A 21663-nucleotide genomic window follows, 5' to 3' on the forward strand; every position below is an offset into this window, starting at 1 on the left:
ATGGAAGGGCACCGCAGCCGAGAACTGTGGGGGTTCCCTGCATCTTGCTGTGAATATACAGTAGCATTAAGGAACAAAGTTTAGCACTTGCATTTTTTAATAGAAATACTGATAAAAATAGTAATTACAAATAATTAGAAAAGTCTTTGCCTAGGAATTACTGTCTATCCACCTAGAGGAGCACAGTAATACTGCTAACTAACACTGAATAGAACATGACCATACAATGTATATGTGCACCTGCATGTATGCTAAACACCTCTTTCCTGATTTGTGTAGCATCTATAAGAGGATAGGATGTGGGGGCTTTTTACAGCCCTACCAGGCTGCTAACCTTTGTTTTTAACTCTAAAGGGTTTTGGTTGAGTTGAACAGTTGTTAGGATTAATGGTTATTGGAATTGGGGAGAAACGTACCACTTAACCACAGTGCAAGCATAACTTTGTATTCAGGCCAACTTACTACTTTTGTCTGTTCTTTAGCAGTGATCATGCCATTTGGGGCATACTGTTTTGTCTGTCTTTTTTTAAAATCCTGATAAAACTTTAATTGTCCCATTATCCTCCTGCACGTTTTGCTCTTTAGCAAGTCTCAGAGATGGAAATGTACTTGCTATAAAAGTCAAAGGTGAATAAACTAGGAAGGGTGTATGCAATTTTTTTTCATTGGAGTATGTTTCATATATGTTATATGTCTTGTGTTTCCTGAGATATTTTTATTTATTGAGGGATATTTTTTTTGTACTGGTGAGCATAAGAGATGATCAACAAGAATGCCCTCCTTTACCAGCTTTTGAAGAATTTTCACCATAGAAAGGAGAAGGAAGGAAGAGAAAGAATTTCTTACTATTTTTGGCCCCAAGCATTATGCAGTAAGAATTGCCTCAGCTTCTGCCAAACACTGTATTTTACCTTTCTGGTGAAAAGCAGCAGTTCTTAATGTGTTCTTAATGCAGCATCCCAGCATGACATGCACAACAGAAGCAAACTGCATGTGACAACAGGAAAACCATGAGACCTTCATCTTGTGTCCCAGTGATAGTAATACGTCAAGGTTGTTTTGAAAGCCTGAAAAGATAACTGTGTTTATATTTAATGGTAGCTGTTTGCTTGTTTGTTTTTCATCTTGGATTCTGGTTGCATTTTATATTTCTCTCTAAACTGTGCATCTACCAAAATAGGAATATTTTTCATTTGTATTTATTAATAGATGCTGGCATGAAAACTTCAAGGGGATTTATGTTTAGATAGAGTATGTAGGAATGATAACATGAGACCAATCTTGAATTACAACGTCAAATCTAAGGGCAATGATATGGGAAGTTCAAATAAGTGCCAAGACTTGTCATCTACTCAATTTACTGGCCGTTTTATGTGTTTCATGTTGCCTCAAGCTAGGATGACATGGAAAAGAGCAGAAGGTACCGGCATCTATAATATCTTCAGATTGGTACCTGATGTTACTGTCCCTGCCATCCAATCTCAACAGCTGGTGTGGTACACGGTATGAACCCGCTCCTTTCCCAAGCAGCAAATTGATCAAATTGGCCTAAGCAGTGTTTCTGAACCTTTTTTGGTTTGTGAAAATTATATTCTATATATTCTTTCTACCTCTAGATTTTGGCAGTCATTCACAGACCCCCCTAGGAGTAGTCTTTGGCCACCGTCTAGGGCATCTGCATCAGTGGCAGGAAACCAGGAAAGTGATGTCATGAAAGAAGAGAGTTTGTTGTTTCCTAATTCAATAGTGTCTGGCCGACAACATCTTTATGGTAAGGTATCAAAGAGTGATTTCCAGCAGAGAAGACTGAGCAGCTGCTCCTTTCCTTGCTCACCCTTCTGAGCCACTGATTTTGCAGATCAAAGGCTACTACTTTGAGTTTTATTGTCATTAATGTGCTGGATGTGCACGTAACAAATCTAGTTGTTGGTGATGGTAAGAAACGAACAGTTTCAGTCACCTATCATGTCTGCCCACCAGCTGGATGGGCAAATGAGTGATTGCTGGTTTTTAAACTTGAGAGCTAAACTAAGTTTCTTTCTATATGTCGTAGTTTTGACCCAGCTGGCAGCTAAGCACCACGGGGCCACTTGCTTACTGCCCCCCTGCCCCTGCAAGGGGATGGGGAGGAGAATGAAAAAAAAAAAACCAACCCCAAACCCAAAACAACTCATGGGTTGAGTTAAAGACAGTTTAATAGGATAACAAAGGAAGAGAATAATAATAATAATAATACAAGTGATGCACAAGTGCAATTGCTTACCACATGCGGAAGGAAAAAACCAACCACGCCCTGATGCCCAGCCTGTTTCCGAGCAGCGATCCTGCCTCCTGGCTAGCTTCTCCTGTTATATATGGAGCATGAGACTGTATGGTATGGAATATCCCTTTGGCCAGTCTGGGTCTGCTGTCCTGCCTGTGCTCTCCCAGCTTCTCGTGCACCTGGCAGGGTGTGAGAAGCTGAAAAGTCCTTGGCTTAGTGTAGACACTACAACTACCCAGCAACAACTAAAAACATCAGTGTGTTATCAACATTATTCTCATACTAAGTCCAAAACACAGCACTATACCAGCTACTAGAAAGAAAATTAACTCTATTCCAGTCGAAACCAAGACACTATAGTAGCTGGAGTACCTCTGTGAAAGATGAAACCTAAAAAGCAGCGAGACAGGGACAGCTGGAGGCATTTGTTGAATGCTGTTTTAAGATGTTTCATAGCAATACCATAGAAGAGTGGGAAGCCTAATTAGAAGTTGTTAACAAGTCAGAAATCTTTCTTAAAAATAACTCTTAATGTGACTTCCTAATTCTGCCTGTCCAGGTACAAGGATTAGAAGCATTTCATGGTATCATCTGAGACGTGGAAGGAATCCTGCTGTGATTGGTTTTTTTATGTAATACGATATTTTTCACAAATGAGATATACAGAAAGCTTTTCCTTTGCTTCCTCCCTCAATGTCCTAAAATAAGTGGAAGCCTATGTATTGTAAATTGCTACCTTGTGGCTCCCTTTTTGTATTGAAGAGCAGATATTAAACAAACAGGTTTTTCATTTCTATACATGTTTCCCTGCTAGCAAAAGATTACAAATACATGGTATTTACAGATATGATATTTTTTTTCCAGGTAGCTTTTCTAAAAGCTCATGTGATACTGTGTCACACTGGACGTGTCAAATAATAGGTGCACACAATTAATAACAAAAAGTGCCATACAAAAACCATCATTCCTGCTATAAAGTGTTAAGTAGAGCTAATTGGAATATATTTCCTTCCAGATATGCGTATTTTCGTTGTCAAAACTTCCTTCCATTTACTGCTTTAAACAATTGGGCTCTTCTGGTCAAGAGCTGTCTTCTTGTTTTACGTTGGTGCAGACTGAAGTGATGGTTCTGGGCTCATGGCTGCAACTTAGCAACGTGAATTGGAAAAACAGGTTTTCTTCATCAGCTTTCTGCACCAAGCAAATAAAATTTGTGTAACAGATTAAGAGAATGAAAAGCATTGTTTCTCCAAAGAAAAACGGGTTTTAATTTTCTGCCAGCTATAATGTCATCTCCTTGCTTTTTAGATTTGTGTGGATTCTTAGCTGGGCTGAAAACTGCCCCTTTTCATCCTGCAAAGGGATCATTTCAGTCCTGTAAATGCATCTGTAAAGAAGTCACAGTCCTAAATCACCTTGATTCATAGGTGATTGATCCATTCATTAGCTACTGAAGCCCAAATGCACACAGTATACCAAACTGTTAGAAGGGAAGCTTCTTAAATCACTGAAAAAAATGTTAGCACCAATTAGTTTAAAGTTGTTTCTCTTCCCTCCAAGAAGAGGCTACAAGTTAAAGGGCTTTCTTGGGAAAAAAAAAAAAAAAAATTATGCTTAATGAACACTTTGTGTGCTTAGTTGCCATATCTTTCCATTGTTTTCTTTGTCGCTTTTTCTTAAACTACTGCTAGATATGTATTTGTATAAAAAACTCTGCCTGCCAACTGTTTTTCTTCTTCCTGTCCCACCTGATCAATCTACTAGTAATGCTGTAGTTAAGAATGAAGGTTGCAGGAGGTGTAAAGTGGGAGAGACTATGCATCTTATATCAGATATCTGTAATATATTCTTCCACCCTTTTTTCCTCCTGATGTCAGACAATGGCAATAACAAACTGATAAACCCTTCATCTTGTTTTCCTCCACCCTTCCATGTGCATCACTGTTTGTTATGCATGGTCTTACCACTCTATCCCTTTATCGCTGCTCTCATCACACCCACTATATAAGCCTCAAAATGTTAATCTGCAGCTTTGATATTGTCATACCGGTTGCTTGCAGCTTTCCATGGCACAGTGCCTTCCTTTTGCAAAGTGCACGACATGGGGTCATGCTGCAGCACAGAGGCATGCTAGCACAGATGAAGATAATAGCTGTGCCTTGGAGCCTCAAGGTAGCTCTTGTAACAGCAGCCATCAGCCTCACATGATGCAGTGGTTTGTTATGCTCCTTTTCCACAAAGGGAGAAAGTGATCTAGATGTAGCTGTCAGGAAGAAGCTGCTCATCCTTGCACCCCGGCAACACAGGCTATCATAACTGGGCTGTGTGCTGTAACCTCTACATTACAAAGACACTGATGCGTGGATTCAGTCCACCCATCCTGGGATTGCTGAGAAAAAAATTGCCTTTCTGTCTATCCACTTTCAGTGGGTGCAGCAGCACACACCCATGATAAGGCAAAGTTTCTAACATAATTTGAGGCACTTGTGAAACACTGGAGGATGTAACAAATACTGTAAGTTACGTGCAGACCAAACAAGTTTTGTACGCTGCACGTGAGCTCTGGAGTAGTACCTGTGCCTCACTAGTGCTTTTCCGGGCAGTGCCATGATCATTTCCTTGCTCCATGTTTCCACATGCCATGTGAAGGGTTCAACTTGGTCTTCTGTTTTTTCACCAGCTGTATTCCAGGCATGATGACATGGTGAAGCAATGCAACTAGAGAAACTGCTTCCGGCATTTTCTTCTTCCTGCAGCCTCCTGTGGTGATGATGCTCCTTCTGTTACAGTATCTAGGTTGTGGAGACCTGCATGCCAAGTGAGGAAAACAGTGTTGGGAGACCTGTGTTCTGATGGGCTACAGCCAGCCAACCTCAGCAGATGCTTCCCAGATGTTGGCGATAACAGTTAGGAGTGGCTACTTTGTATTTCAACAATCTTCCTGTCAGTGAAAGGTGCACCAAAAATGAGTTTCTCTTGTGATGTGCTAGGCCACGGGCAGCAGTGTACAAGCCAAAATGAATGACTGTGGATAGGCAGCTGTAACACTTTATCTGATGAGTCTTACCCTTCTTTTGTCTGATTATTACTTCAGGAATACTGGTTATGTTCTGTACTTAACCAGTTCACTTTCTGTCCCTCTGTATTTTTCCTCTACCTATTCTTTCCATCCTTTTCACACCTAGCAGGCATGATTGCCATCACTGCCATTTCTTTGCTGAAGGCCTTGAGGCTACTGCTTTGGCTAATAAAACCTGACAGACGTGGCCAAGACCACCCAGAGCATCTCAGGTGGCTACGCACTGGGTGCAGAGGTGTTTGCTTAAGGTCAGCAGAAGTTCTTCTGGATGGGAGTCTGCTGCACACCATACTGGGAGCATCCTCATGTTGCATGAGTGCGGCTCTCTTTACCCATGGAGACCATCTAGTCTGAGTTGCAATACTCGTAAAACTAAAGTAGCGTCACCAGTCACTCTTGGCATGTTGTTGGAAGGGTTTGATGATGGGCGGGGGTGTGAAAATGATTCCAGCAAAGTTGGGTGCTACTGGTGGCAATTTAGTCACCAGGTAAATACCAGTAAGGAGTTGGAGAATCCTAAAACTCTGTGTGTGTGCGGTGAGTGTTCTTTTTATAGATCAGTCATCTCAGAGGTGATCAGCACAGTTGGGAATGCTAAGAAGGAAAGGTTTTTGGATTTCAGTTACCTGAGCACAAGGGGTAACAGTCAAGGAAGGTTCAGGTGAGTTGTGCCATCAAGGCTTTCACATCAGGCCAACAAAGCATGCAGCTGGGTGTACAGGAGCAGAAAAGTGCCTATAGCCACCTGTGCAACAGGAGATAGACAGCACTGATACTGTGCTAATAATATTTAAGGATAATATCCTTGCAGTCAAGATTAGCAGAGCTTTACTAAAAATGTTGCATCTTTGGAGTCTCTGTGATCTTCAACTAGAGTTGAAGGCACATATATAATATAAGCCTATTATTTCAAGAAGCTAAAATAGCAGAAGCAGTAGTATACAGTTTGTAAATTTTCTATTGGCTAAAGGAAAGTTTCATTAACACAGGAGATGATACAGAAAGGGACAGTCTCTGCTCTTAATAGCATTTTTCAAAGATTGCAGCTTATTATAGCATGTATACTAAATGTCCTCCACCTTGCTATACCACTATACTTGCTCTGGCAAATAACAAAAGCCTGGAGATAATGAAGAGGTTGCATTCCTGTGTGGATGAGCTGGGAGAAGCCAGAGCCCAAGTAGTTCTTCCGCGGTTTGATTTTCATGTCCATCTGGGGAGGAGGAGGGAAGACACTGCAGCTTGGATGCGGGTGGCTGTGGTGCAGGCTGGAGACATTTCCATCCCTCGTTCTGGGCCAGCACCCCCAGTTCTGTTCCTGATAATGTCTGTCTGTGCAGGTAGGAGCTGGGCAGAGTGAAAAGGAGCTACTTCTCTAAAGTGTCTTGTTCTTTTCCTCTCCTAAGCAAGCGTTAGGCAGTTTTCTACAGTATTTTGAAACATGAAAGGAAAAGGCTCATCTCTGGGCAGTTTACACAGACGAAGGTGCAGTTGGATAAGGATTATTTGCTGCTCTAGCTAAAGAATTCAGGCTAGTCAATATTCAGATCATTGCTAGCTCTGAAAAATCAGAGGAAAAATCACTGGCCCATGACTTTGAGGAGGAAAACTTTTCTGGTTAAAATAAACAGTTCAGGTTGCTGCTCCACCTCCCCCCAAGTGATAAACAAAAGTGATAAATGTTAAAGCAAAGCTGTTTCATTTTTAAAATTTTGAAATAAAATATTTTTTTTGGGGGGGGAGGCTTTTTTACCCCCTCCCCAAATAATTATGTGAAACTGACACCAAAAGTGACATAACTCTAAAAATATCGACATCACCAAGATCTTCATTTTTCATCAAGAAACTTTCAGTCAAAAGTTTTTGCTTGCCTCTAATAGCGCTTCCTAATAAACTTCCATAGCAAAATATGGGTAGAAGTCAGCGGATGCATCAGATTACTCTTACATTTAAGATGCTTGATCTCGGTGCCGATGATGCTGTTTCAAGGTGTGTCTATATTGTGCTATTTCCAACATATCATGTCTGACAGTTAATATACCATAAGGAAACAACACTACATGAACAGCCTGTTTCACACAATAAAAGTGTATTCTGATGAGCACATCAGAGGGCTGAATCAGGGGCGTAAAGGCTGAAGACTATGGGTGTAGCTCCATGTTGCAGCGCTTCGTCTGCCACATTCACCTGTCCCTAGTAGTCCAACAGGGGCCTCTTCTAAGGCAACGTTTTAGGATCATCTGTTTAGTAAGATCTTCCATCTCCCTAGCCTTTGGGTTTCTTTTCATCACTCTGGAGTACTTAACCTACAGCACATAATTAAGATATTTTTGAGAATATCTGTTTATTTTACAGAGATTGCAGTGACAATTTAGATGCTTGTCTGTCTTGGCTTTGCAAGTGAAATTGTGACTCTGAAATCTACTCTATAATATACTCAGGTTTGCTTCTCAGTTTCTGCTTGAGAAGCAGATACCTAGTCTTGTGGGAGCATCACAGGTTGGTCTGCCCTCCTTCCACACCGGGACAATGCCATAGCTGCCCTAATAAAGGCATCATCCAGGTTTTGCATTAAATCAAGCCTGTACACCCCATTCATCCCCGCAGATCATAAGGAGCACCAATTCTGTCCTTCAGTCAGCCACAATAAATTTCTCCTCACCTTAGGAAAACTCCCTATATAGCCACCCAGCTGTTTTTGAAACACAGTCTTAACCCTCAGGGCTGGAAACACCTTTGTTTGCCAACTGAGAATCAGACCGCATGGCTCACTGCCTCCACCTGAATGGTGTTTCATTACAAAGTGCATCACAGCTGTCTTCCTGCTCCTACACCTTTTTTCTTGCAAAACTTCATAATATCTTCATCTCTCCCTCCCTTTTGCTTGGAATCCCTCCTGCTATATTTTCAGAAGGACACTGGTTCCTGAGAGCAGACTGTTAAAGTTCCATATGGACCAATCTAGGAAAAAGGTCCTAGGTCAATTTTGGTAAAGTATTGGTTTGCAATGGTTAAAGCATTCTGATTTCTGTAGCTAAAATCAGATCATATCCATCTAGGTTTGACTCAATAGCTGAGGTACCTGTTTCCAGATTAATCGAGCTGGGGAGAGCCCTCAGTGTGAGGGCTGACCTGTAATGACAAGCTTTAACATCCCTGTCACCAATGCCCTTGATATGACTGTAGACAGACATTATCTTAGGCTTAACGTACTGACACCATTCATGCTGCTGCTAACTGGAATGCAGCCTTTAGGATGGGAAAACTCCCCATAACTATCTAATCCATAAATGAAACAAAACTTCTACCTTCAAATTTGCTATGAGAAAATCACCAAAATTCTAATAGTTTTTAGTTTTAAAAATATCATAAACTTTGAAAAAGGTAATGGGCAGGTTTTCCAACATCCTCAAAACACCAGGAGCACTGAGTAACACTGTTGTTTGAAAATTCCTTCCAGTATTAATGTTATTTATTTGCATCTTTTCTCCCAGCTGCGTTTCTCCTAACTGAGCTGCATTTGTTTTCCTTGTAAGAAGCTTTCATTCCCATCCCATTGGCGCTGCAAACATTGGTACGCATGTGGAAAGACTTCTTAGCGGGCAGAATTTACCCGTGTAGTTACACTCTTTTCCTCATCAGAACATTTACCAGATTCGAATAAAGCTGTGACTAAGCAAAAAGAAGTTTTGTTATTTAAACTTTCTCTGAATTGTTGACAAAATCTATCCTGACGATGCAAAGAGGAGGAAACACCACCCTCACCCAACCTAAAAACTCTTGCCAGAATCTGGCAAGATATGGGGTGGGAATTTTTTGTGTGTGTGTGTTGGGGTTTTTTTTAAACTATCTTCCCGAAACTTTGCCCTTTGGTGTTACTGGTGAATAGGGTGTGCTGACATTCAATGGACAGGCTTAGGAAATGGCAGAGGCATGGTGTTCAACCTTCATTAGGTAACAGTTTCATCTAGTCAAAGTATGATTTGACTAAAATAAGAATTAAAAGTTAAGGATCCTTCTGATCAGGAAGAGAAATTGTCTCCGTGTTGCAAAGATCCGTTTCCCTGAATGTAAAATAGTAAAAATAGTAAGGTGCTGCCCACAGCTCTGAGTCTTTTGCAGCCCTAAAAGTTGCACATATTCACGTTTATATTCTCTCTCTCAAATCACATCTGTTTGTTTTCCAGCTGTGGTATTTTTCACGCAGATCCAAAATGACTTTATGTGCATCCAAATCCATTGCTGTGCTTGACTTCAGGCAAGCGGGGGGATCAGTTTGCGCCGAGTCTGTTACTTTTGTGGCACTTGCTCGATGAGGTGCTCCCTGTCCCTTGTGTAAGGAGATCGCTGTTAGATCAAGATGAAGGAGAATAAAAGACAACTAAGAGGTTGTGTTAGTTGAGGGTACGCCTGTGCTGCACAACAGAGGGCCGTGCAAAGAGCGGTCATTGGGCTGGGGCCTCTGTCTGTGTCACAGCAGCGCCATGGGGTGGTACGGGCTTCGATCTTCAAAGGTGTGTTCAAAAGCGTGAGCTGGCAGCACTGCACGTGGCTTACAGGAGCAATGTTAATTAAGCAAGGAGCAGCGCAGCCTGGAGCTGATTTTATCACTCACTTCTGGAAGCAGCTTGGTCGCAGCTGGGCTGGGCATCATTGCAGTCCTCTGCTGCGAGGCGCACGTCTGCTCCGTGGTCCTTTCAGCAGGATGTAGCCATCGTGCTTGCCTTGGCTGCTGGTTCAGGTGCTACAAATGAAAGGGCTTGGTAAACACAGCTCTACAGAAAGCCAACTGTTTTGCTTCGGTGAGTGTATCGTGTCTTTAGAGTACTGGCAATACTGGGATAGCCTTTGGACATTTTTTGTTGGGAGAAGGGATTGTCTTTTGGGGTTTGTTTGTTGTTTTTTTACACTGATGTTTTCGTTTTTTATTAAAAACACAAAGGATCTGTTTTTTGTGCGTAACAGAAGAGCATTGTGTGAAGAGTGCTGTTAAGGATGGTAGATGTGGAATGATGTGTGCTGGTTTTATTTTATTGCTTTCAAAACAAACATGCCCCTCCTCTCTGCCTGCAGTCTGCTGATTCAGTTGAACAAGCAAGGTAAGCTTTCATCCGTCTTCTCCATTCCTTTCTTTCTATATTGCAGACATATTTTAGAATATTCCTTGTTCGCTGCCAGAGTGCTTTCCTTGTTGCCTGGTGGGCTCAGCTCTGCAGTCACCCACGGCTCCTGGGTGCTTCCCGCTACTTCTGCTCCACACCCCGGTGCATTTTGAGCTGGGGCAGATAGAAAAGCCTAATAGCTGGGAAAAGAGGAAGGTGACAGGTAGGCAGGGTTGCCAGCAGCAAGACGTCAGATTGAATGGTTGCATTTCTATTTTCGTGAAAGATTTTAAAAGTGGCCGGTGGCCCAATGGTTAACGTGATGGTTGCTCACAGTTACACGGGACTTGCCACTGTGAGGGACTGCAGCTGATTCACTGCAGAGAATCACAGCAATTCAGGCGCTTTCGATGACATCAGATTTCTGAAGAGTGCAGCTGGTGCTCGGCAAAATGAGTGTGTCCCCTGCACAAGAAAAGTCAGAGATGTGCACCAGCAGAAGACCGCTTTTCAGTGGATCAAGGAGGGCCTTGCTGAAGAGAAGGAAGTAGTACCTTCAAATGCTGCATGAACTGTCTTGGGCAACAAAGATTTTAAATCACCTCCTAATTAGATGACTGTTGCAACTGAAAACAAGCAAATCCACACCTTTTTTTTTCCAGGCTATTGCAAAAGACCGAAGAGGAGTTTGTGGTGGTGACAAATGTCAGGTGGCTTGGAGATACAGCATGAATCCTTGGTTCTGTTGAAAGTAGCAGTCCTTCACCACTGGCTGCATTGGAGCCAGGATTTTTGTGTCTGTGTATTTCACCATCTGTAAATCATTTCAGGAAGGGACTGGGAGAGAAAGCATGGCTAATACTTTCAGTTATGGTTGAGTATTGTCCATGGGCAGCTGTAAGAGAAGACTATTTTTCTCTCATGAACTTCCTGGTTATTCGCAGCTTTGGTGGCAGGTGATGGATGACAGTGTAGCTGTTAGGGCAGCCAGACAAGTGAGCAGATTTGGAAAGCTGCCTTGCCTGCACAGATGTTCCTTTGCACAAACAAATTTGGAAAGCCCCTTTGAATAGATAGTATGACCAGATCAAAATGTTTAATAGCTTTAACTTTCATGTCAGAGAAATCAACAATTTTGAGGATGGAAAACTTCTTAAAGTACCTAATTTCATCAACAGGGAATATAGTAAGCACCCAATTATGAAATAATTAAAAGCAACAGGCCTTTATCCTGTTTCTGTCCCTTTCGAAGCACAGCAAGAGGATTATTTTAATGAGGTAATGAGTATTTTATTTTGTGGTGATATTTGGAATAGAGAAACTCAAGGAAAGATTGAGAATGCATGCTCAGATGCAATGGTAAATATTGTACTATTATGAAGTAAGTAAATTTTTTAAGTTTTGCAATGTTTGAAATATTTCTTTAAAAGCAGTCTTATGCTGTCTGTCTCTGAGAGTATGGCCCTCTCCTTCCCTGGAGAAAAAGCGATACCTCGCTGGCTTAAATGTGCTGCCGCCAAGTGAACCTGTGCAGTGAATTTTGACCAGCAGATCTCATCTCCTGCATCCCACGGACATCCGTGCGTGAGTGTAACCTTTGCTGATGCGCATGGAGGGTCCTGGAATCGAAATCTCCCGTGTGCATTGCTGTGTGCGATTGTCCTTGCTGAACACCCGGCCTGTGGAGGGGTTCCTTTGATGGAACCTTAGGAATGGGGACAGAACTTGATAGCTCCTGTCGTTGCGTTTCTGTGAGCTTATGTGGTAGATGCTAGGCTTGAGAATAGTGGAGCGAGGCTCAAGTGATTTACTTAGGGATTAAATGTTTATATTGTATCAGATTTTTCAACGATGCTCGGCCAAATTCATCTCGTTCCTCCCTGAAGAGAGGGGCAGCCTAAGAACAGGTTTGACACTACCAAGTGATCTGAAGGGAAACATCACTCTGATGTCACTGTACCTGATTTTTATTTAGTATCTACAGATCTTCTTTTGCCGCAGCCAAGTTGGATGAAATCTGTTTGTACACCAAGTATCTGGGAGTGCCAACAGCCTGCCCCCATAGGAAGAGCTGCAGGTACAGTGTTATTTTGGATGGCTGGGTTTAAGTGTGTGTAATGCTCTCTGACTGTGGCATGTCAACCAGAAGGACAGGTGAGGAAATCCTAATTCATGTTATAATTATTCAGTGTAGGTTGCAGCTGAACGCTGATCTCCATTGCTATCTTTCTAAACTGAGTGTGGCTTTGGGGAAGGAATGGACAAACCAGTACGTACCCCATTCAGCTGCATTGGCAATTATTTTGGCTATTTCAGTTTCGGGGTTAGAAGAAGTAGGGTACACAAGTCTCGGCCTCTACCACTGCAGAACTGTGGTACCTAATATTGGAAAATCGTGAGTCACGCTACCATCCTGTTCCCATTTTCCTCCCTCCAAAGAGATCTAAAATGATAAGAAGCTGCGTGCTTAATGACGCCTTTTGAGCTTATTAACTTTGGAGGACAGACTCTTTAGCTGATCTTTGTACAATTAGAAAATCAGTATTTCAAGTGCAGAGAAAAATACTTTTTTTTCCTGAGGACTCCTCAGAGGTCAGTGACTTCACTTACTCTCCCTTAACCCCGGAGCTTCGTTTAGTCCCCAGCAACCTTTGGCTGCACCCATAGTCATCCTCTCTTTTCCTCTCCTCTCACTCTGCAGCCTTCTGCCCTCTCTATTCACATCTCCCTGGGGTACACGCAGCTGGTGTGTTAAACTGTCTGCCCTGTTAACACTTCCCTGTCCTCTGCCTCTCACTCCAGATTTGTTCCCCCGCTAGCTTACTCTGGAATCCCTCCTTAAAACCATATTTCTCGTACACCGGGCTCTTTCTTTATCCAAAGGCTCTGTTTTATGCCACATCCCCCCAGCAGGATATTATCCACAGTCTTTGTCCACAAATTTTTGTTTTCTGCAGTATCATTCCGTACTGCTGCACGTTCACAGATCCTCTCGCTGTCTTCTCTCTGGGCTGTAAACAGATAACAAACAGCCTGGATTTACAGTAACTGGGAAATGTATGTTAAGATTTTTCTTAATAGCGTAGGTTCCATCCTCTTTAGAAGCTGTAAGGGAATCAAAGCCCATTTGACCTTTTGACCAAAGCCTTTTGACCAAAGGTGGCCTCTTTCAATCATATGTAGGGGGGGGAAGAAAAAAAAAAAAAGGATACAGCGAGCATTTGGGATATGTGTGGGAATAAATAATAAGCTCCTTCCTTTATTAATATCACAAATAATAACAAAAAACACTGCCTAAATTCAGAGACACGTGAGAGGTCACTGTGAGGGACCAGTGTGGAGCTGATTCTACAGCCAGTTTTGGAAATTTTTATCTTTTCTGATATCAGATGTCTTCTGTAGACCATTTTTACAGCTGTAGTTTGGGAATAAAGATGTGGAAGAGCATGTTTACTTTGACTACCATTTTGTATGAGTCTTTCTGCACTTCCTACCCTGGCTTCCTTCTGTTGCATATGCAGGATGCAGCCTGATTTTATTAATTGTCATCAGAATTTTACCCAAAAATTCCTCAGCATCTTCAGCAACTGCAGCAGATGTTTTCATTTTCTCTGTTTTCTCTGTGCAGCTAAGAGGGAGGATTTTCTCGCAGTTGGGCAGCAACTAAGAAATTATTTTGCATATGTCTTGTAGAAGTTTCTTGCTTTACAGTGTTCCTAATATATCAAAGGGAATGCACCCAAAACCAGGTACATCCTCATTCTGCCCTGAATTACTAAGCACTGAATGGATCCTGTAGAAGAATGAAATTCACTGTAGCAGATCTTTTCTGCTCCATTTTCTCCTATTTGGTTTCCAGCTGTCTCCTGGACTATTTCTGTGCACCTTTGATCAGATCCCTTAATTTCCCAGTGTCTGAATTAAGTACAACACTACTCCTCTACCTTACAATGATGCAGTGAGCTGGAAACTGCTTTGTATTGCTTGGATTAGAAAAGAATAAAATATGGGAGAAGTTAGTAAAAATCACAAGCTTTTGTGGGTTTGGCTTTGTGTACGGTTGTCCAGAAAGTGTGCAATGAATAGAATTAGAGCCCAGTTATTGTAGGGTCTAGTCTAGCAGAGGCCATTCTCATACTTGAAGTAAATGCCCGTATCATAAGGATAAACTCATTGTCATAGTGTATCTTGTAATAAATACAGCCAGCTATTTTGCTCCTTTTTCAGTTCTGAAGGTAGATGGACGTATCTTCTCTTATTCCCTAACTGTGAAATTCCAACAAAACATGTGGGAAAGTCAGAGGCTGAAAATTTGAAATGATGGAGTGATATGGAATGATTTTTATGTAAATCTCATTCCAGTGCATACTGTTGCACTTTTTAACAACAAAAATGCATTTTGTGCATTTTGAAGTAATTTAAGTCTACCAAAGCTATTCAGGCTACCTGGAAATTCAGCTTTCATGATTTATTATGGAACCATTTCTCTGCAGTTCTCTTTTGCTGAGAATTCAAGAGTCCTGAGTTTCAGCCATGCAGGTTTCCCCAATTACAGGGCTTTTAAATGTTGCATCTTTTCTGGCTTGACTTTATGAAGAAAAGAAAAAAATGAAAGGGAAAAAAAACCTCAGGTCAGGCTGTTGACCCAGGAAGCAGCATTTCATTGAAACTCCTATATAGCTGCCCCTGGAAATGCTCTAGGGAAGCAGCAGTTTCTCTGTATTTATTTTAAAAGTGGAATATTACAGAGCTAAGGGAAAAAGCACTCAGGGGAGAAGGAAAGAGAACTGCAGAAAAGGAGAGAGAAGCCCATAGCAGCAGAATTGTGACGGCTGGTAGAAAGATAGGGAATGACCAAGACAACTAGTAAATATTTCACAAAGCAAACACAAAATATCCTTTTATTTTACTGGTCAGGAAAATATCTTCCCTTAAAAAAACTTCTCAGGACTACTAAAAAAAAAAATTGCTGACCAATACCTTTTTGCTTGTGTTTTTTTTTAACACATCAGAATATCTTCAATTAAAACTCTTATTTATATAGTATCTATCTGAAACTTTCATTCATCTCTAATCATCTCTCTGCTGTAGGTAAGAAAGACAAAAATTGATTTATTTCTTCTGTTAGCAGTTAGAGGTCAGTATTCCCTGGCATTTGTTTTTATAGTACTATATCTTTTATATAAAAGATTTCCTTTCGGCCAAATCCCATTTGTTCTTTTGTCCACTTCTGTAAAAGCTCTTTCCTTTTTAACATACATGTTGAGTGAGGAGCAATGGTCCTTCATACCCAGCTGTGGGTGAGAAGCTCACGCAGAACTGGGGAGATGAACCTCCTTGAATGTCCTTTGGCTCAAACTGCCTTTCACAGGTGGACTCTGGAACGGTTTGCTGCCCACAAGTCCTGGTTTCTTACTTTGTGTACTCTTTCCTTCTCACTTTTTGGCTCTTTTTGGGACAGTGTCAGTAACAATGAAGTAGATGCATCTGTGGCACCGCAGAGTTAAGGGCCAAACAGTTCTTGCTCCTCATATATTCAGTGGGGAGAGATAAGAGTATCCAACAAGGAGAGTCAGAGTCTCTTTCCATCAGTTTTTGCTGTCTTTTTTTTTTTTTTTTTTTTTTTTTGAGGGCTGTCCCTGTTATGACCTTGAGGGAGCAAGCAGAGCTATTGACACAGGTAGCCAGGAGAAGGGAGAGCACTGGCTGTGTGTGCAAAGGAGCCACTGCTCAATCCCAGCTTCCCACAGAAACCTGCATGGAAATAGAATTGGAGTAGTAAGAGTACATTTTGGGTTATCATTCTGATAAAACAACACTTCAGAAAAATGTAAAAAAATGTGCTCCCAGGGTGAAAGGGATAGAACAAGCCACCTCACTGGCTGTGGCTTCCAGAGAGTGAAGGCAAAGCCTTTTTCTTTCTGAATCAATCTCCCTGCTCGGACACTCCCTGATTTTAGTCATTCAGTAGCTATTTGGAGGCTTTCCCAATGCTGGAAAGATAAAAATATTTCATTTGGATTTTCATAACCCTATCATTAATCAGGCAGTGTTTCCTTGATGAAAAGGAATTATTTTCTGGGGAACAGGTTGAGGCAGGAGACTGAGACATCTCAGGAAAGCCTCTCTGGCCAAAATAGTTCTTAGGCTCCATGGTAATCTATTGTCCAAAACTAGGATTTGCTGTAATAAGAAACTAGTTGTTTGATTAGTGCACTAAGAAAAAATGTATAGAGATGTTGCATAGCTCCATGAAATGTAGTGTTTTTGAAGGTATTCTTATTTCTTTCTGTAAAGAGTTCTTTATATAGCTTGGAAAAATTAGCTGCATTTATGTCCATCTATAATGTCTAAGGTTTTTTTACCTAAACTATTTGTATTGAGTTTTGATTTGGGTTTTTTTCATCATCTTCACAAGTGTTAATGAAGACTGTTTTAAGGCCTGCGCTTACAGATATTTGCCAGGGACCAGCATACAGCGAAGAAACAGTCATCTTCAGCTCCCCTTCCCCTTTTTATGGGTTTGTTTTCTTCCTCCTTGTCTTTTTCGAAGGAAAAAATTATATGAAATGTGGTTATAATCATAGCAGTCAATAATTATAGAAACATAGAATGGTTTATCTGGAAGACACCTCTGGAAGTTTCTAGGTCTCACGTGCCCTTGTAGCTCGCCTATCCAGTCTTTACATCTCTAATTTAGCTACAAGGTTATTAAGGAAATCTGTGTTGAAAGCCTTACTAAAGTTGAGGTAAAAGACGGTTGCTGTTCTACCTTCATTCAGGGAGCTAGTCGTCTTGGTGTAGAATGTGATCAAGTTGATCAGGCATGATTTGCCAGTGGCTGGCTGTTCCGTCACCTTCCTGTCCTCCATGTGCCTGCAAACAGCTTCCAGGAGGGTTTACTCCACAGTCTTCCTGCAGCTGAGGCCAGGCTGACTGGACTGTACATCCCTGGATCTTTCTTCTTCCTCATCTTGAAGATGGTCTTGACATTTGCCTTTTACTGTCCACGGGTCTGTTCTCAACCTCCATGACCTTCCCAAAATACTAGACTTATTTTATCCCAATGACATCAGCCCCCTTGGATGCATCCCATCGAGTCCCACAGAGCTCTGTAGATCTGCTATGCGTGTGTCCCTCACTCCATCTTCCTCTACCAGGCTCCCCCAGACTTTGCTGTGAGACACAGACACCTGGGAGATCTGAGGACAGGCCTTGCAATTAAAGACTGTAAATTTGTATTTTGTACGCAGACTTAGCAGAAATTTAGAGTATTTCCTCTACTGAAGTTATATTTTGCTATCCAAATATCTGTGTATAGTCATAAAGACTTCAGTAATTAAGCAAGATCCCATCCATTAGGATTTGGCATTTTTGCAAATAACCTACGTTATTCCTCTCAAACTGGACAAGATTAGCTGTTACTTCATTAGATGTTTTTAATTGTTGCCATTATGCTGGAATGTAACGTAACGTGTGAATTGCCACAGTGCATGAGCAAAAGGGCAGGAGAAGGCAGAAGGGGAAATGGAGAAACAAGAAAGGAAGGTAATTAGAAAAAGCAGACCTTTTATGTTAAGTGTACTTTCACATATTGTATAAAGATATGCAATGTAAAATATCGTATTTTAAATGTAGGCGCTTCTGTGTCAATCCTACTTGACCTTTAAGTTGCAGGGAAACCTGAAGTGGTTTTAAAACGCTTGTGAAGCTTTTTTTTTGCTCCCCCCCCCGCCTTCTTCCAAGGTGAAGACTTTTAGCTTAATCTCCCTTTGCAGTTCTGGTTAATTTTACTTCTGTGATTGTGCTATGCCAAGAGAATGCAGTGTTCAGAGCATCTCCTGCCCTAGGATTCTCCAGCAATTTTACTTCCTACGCAGGCACTCCAAAGGAGTTAAGGGTTGACAGTGGGTAATAAAATGAATTTTGGCTTTGTGGCATGGTGGTGAGAGAGAGGGTGGAGGCATGAGAAAAAGGCGGATGCAGCTCTGGTAACTGGCTGGAAGTGCCCAGGCTACTGAGAGCAAGAAATGAAATGGAGATGAACCCAATGTAGTTTCATCTGAGATTGTGATGTTTTCCCGTGAGGGAGAACCTTGATGCTCTGTCTCATCTATCTCTGATAACAGTCAGCAAACCAGAGAGAGCTTTTAAAGAACAGCTTAAGTAAAAGATTTGGCTGGGAAAGATATATGAGGAAAAATTTAATAGTAGAATACATAGGAAGCACTGATTGAGATAAAATGAGGAGGAGGAATAACTAGAGCTGATTTAAAACTCAGTATTTCCTTCCCTCAGGGAATTCTGCTAACTTCAGCATTTATCTTTATGCTGGATAGGAATAAAGAAATTTTCAATTTTGTGGTAGAATGGAGTATTATGACAAATGTCGGTTTTCAAAAAGATGGTGGTGGGTTTTTTTAAAAGACCAATTTAACATTATGTCTTCCTCCACTGCTTTTGATGAGTCCTGGGAACGGCAATTCAGAGATGTCCTCATTGATCACTGCGAGCTGGGGTCACTGGCCAAGCACTTCTGTGGTGGTGAATCACATTTACGTGCCTCCCGCTCTGCATCCAAAGAGCTCTAGCAAAGTGGAGGTCACAGCATACGCCAGGGTTTGCATGAGTGTGTGTCTCTGGGGAGATACAGTCCATCCAGAGGCCCAGCTGATAGTGGTAATGTGAGCAAGAGGTAAGCTAGAACTGTCATTTGCATAGTGACAATACAGGTGGATGCGGATCAATGTCAAAATGAGACAAGTTTTGACAAAATTATAGATGCCAGTTGATTCTGAGTAACCTTGGCTCCAGGAGAAACATTTTGGTTCAGGATTTTTGATGGAAATAAATCTAAATATTTCAGTAAAATGACTGAAAATATGTTTGTAAATTAAAGAGAAGAAAAGAGAGAGAAAACTACCCATCGATTCCCAAACTGGCTTTCCCATGTAAATGCAGCATCAGAAAAGTTATTGTACGTTGTGACATGGTAGAATATTTTCATGTTGTGTATATCAAGTTGAGGAAGCTGTGTGTGCTTTCCAAAAACCACGGCATGTGTGGTGGTCTAGGTAGAAAAAGGAAGGTAAAATAGATAGTTTAGTGACGCTTATTGAGATGAAGAGTGGGTTTTATAGAGATGCAGGACACTTATGCAACACTTAATTTAATTCAGCTGTGTCATGAAGATCTCCAGATCAGCATGCGTACCTCATCCATCGGCTGTACAACAGTCATCAGCTGTTACCCTTCAATGAATACTTCTGTGAAAGGGATATTTATTCATACGGGATAGTATTTAATCAGGATGTTCTCTGTGTAGTTTTGAGGGAGAAAAGGCCTCCAAAGTAGCTCGCGCAAATTTATCTCTTCATTGAGATAAATGAAGAGATAAATAAGTATCTATACTATAGATATAGTATATACTATATATATAGATATAGTATATACTATACTTATATACTATATTTAAGAGTATATAAAACACCTGCTGTAGGAGTCACAGTAACAGGAAAGAAAACCAATAGCTCATTTCAGGTGTCATGCTAAAATGTCAAACTGGTATTTGGTTATTTTTTCAGCCTGTGGGCTAAAGTGACTCCTAACACAAGAAACGGAAGTTGCGGTGGATACGGAATAATGAAGTGCGGACAGGTCAGAGCTGGTCCCTCAATACACATTTTTTTCTGGAGTGGACCAGCATTTGAGCAGTTGGTGGGAGCCCCACAGGGAGCAAAGGCCCTTCCTGGGGCTCTGAGCTGGGAGGTTCTCCATGCCGATGGGTAGGGCCAGGGTGGAGATCCTTGAGCTCCTTTCTTTTCAGGGTGGTTTATGGCCTCCTCTTCCCATCTTTCTCCCTACAGTCCCCTGTGAGTCAAGAAAGGCTGGTTTCAATAGTAGCTACTCAGTCTGTTTGATTAGGATTGTGGTTTAAGGTTCATATATAAAAAAGACATTGTCACTTTTACTGTGTCTTGTCCATGTCAATGTTGTCCTTTGTAAGCAGGAGGACAAGTTATATGAGTAAAGCATACATATTTTCACTTGTCGTTTACCAAGCTTTTAAAGAAAAAATGTTAGATGCAGCTGAGAGATACGTGTATCCTCTGTGGGGACAGAAAGTAATTTTTATTTTTATTCTCAGTTTCTTCTACTTTCTTGATGGACTGACTGGTTTTGCTTTAGGATAGGGCATGAGGAAGAACTACAGCCTGAAATCTGCTCTGATATGTGGAGAAGAATATGAAAGCATCATATTGGGCTATTTCAGTGAAAATGAAGATACAATGAACTCTGGAATAGGAGCCTCTTTTTCCTAGGCATTAGGAAAGGAGTGATAAATTGTCTTAATAGATTGTGTTGTGTGCACAGCAGTTCTGCTCTCACAGGCTGAAACCTGAGTTACAATGAAGTTATTTTGTGATAAAGTGACTCATCTTTCCATTCAACTACAAATTAACAAAAATGCTAAGCCCATTGCACAAAGATCAGGCTGTATCTTCTAGAAATAGCTGTCAGATAAACAAACTGGTCATGTTGCCTCATCTTAGCTATTGTGTCAACTTGTCTGTAGCTGTTGCAATTCTCCTCCTGTGTTTTATAGTATGCCATGACTGCATGTATCCAATGTATCTTAGAGCCATTTTATTTCCTAATAACTAATGGCTTCTCTACTTCCTGCAAACCTTACAGTACCTCCCTTATAGCAAATAGAAAGGAGGGACTAGCTGGTCCTCGTCCTGTGCTATAAAGTTTCCTGTGTTGCTAGAGAGTTTGGCTCATTTTCCTGACTAAATTAACTGCATGTAGATCAACTTGTGTAAGAGCTGATGTTTCCAGGTAAGCCATGTTCCTAAATCCTTGCTCTGTAAGTGACAATAGACCTTCTCTTCCATGCTGGGCTGGGATTCTTCCTCCTAAGTGGTCCCGCTACTCCTCACTTCTCCATTCCCATCTCCTCAGTCAGGACTGTCTCATAGAACTGGTGGATTAAGGCTGACGGTAACCACCAGGGTTTTGTTTTACTCCTCCTTGCTTGGTGGCTATGGAGGATCTGTTGCTATGGTCAGCTTCCCAGTTCAGAAGACAACACTCCAGGTTGGACTGAAGTATAAGTAAGGGGAAAGAAAAAAAAAAGGACTTTGAAGGGGAATAGCAGAGTCTTGGCAAAGAACCCACGAGGAGCAGGAGAGATGGCCTGAAATTCTTCAGGTGAT

The 21663-nt window shown here is 41.4% G+C and overlaps 1 protein-coding gene across 3 annotated transcripts in view; it reads left to right on the top strand.

Annotated features, from left to right (window-relative positions):
* FAR2 (fatty acyl-CoA reductase 2) overlaps nucleotides 1–21663 on the top strand; it is a 150273-nt gene that overhangs the window by 26878 nt on the left and 101732 nt on the right. Inside the window, exon 1 of one of the 3 annotated variants that reach the window (XM_075761239.1) lies at nucleotides 12501–12521. The exons of the other annotated variants lie outside the window; for them this stretch is intronic. The gene's annotated coding sequence lies outside the window, so the exon portion shown is untranslated. Of the gene's footprint in view, nucleotides 1–12500; nucleotides 12522–21663 lie in introns of those variants that run through there. 3 annotated transcript variants of the gene reach the window in all.

This window comes from Balearica regulorum, chromosome 1 (genome assembly GCF_011004875.1).
Source record: "Balearica regulorum gibbericeps isolate bBalReg1 chromosome 1, bBalReg1.pri, whole genome shotgun sequence".
In the NCBI taxonomy this organism is placed as follows: domain Eukaryota; kingdom Metazoa; phylum Chordata; class Aves; order Gruiformes; family Gruidae; genus Balearica; species Balearica regulorum.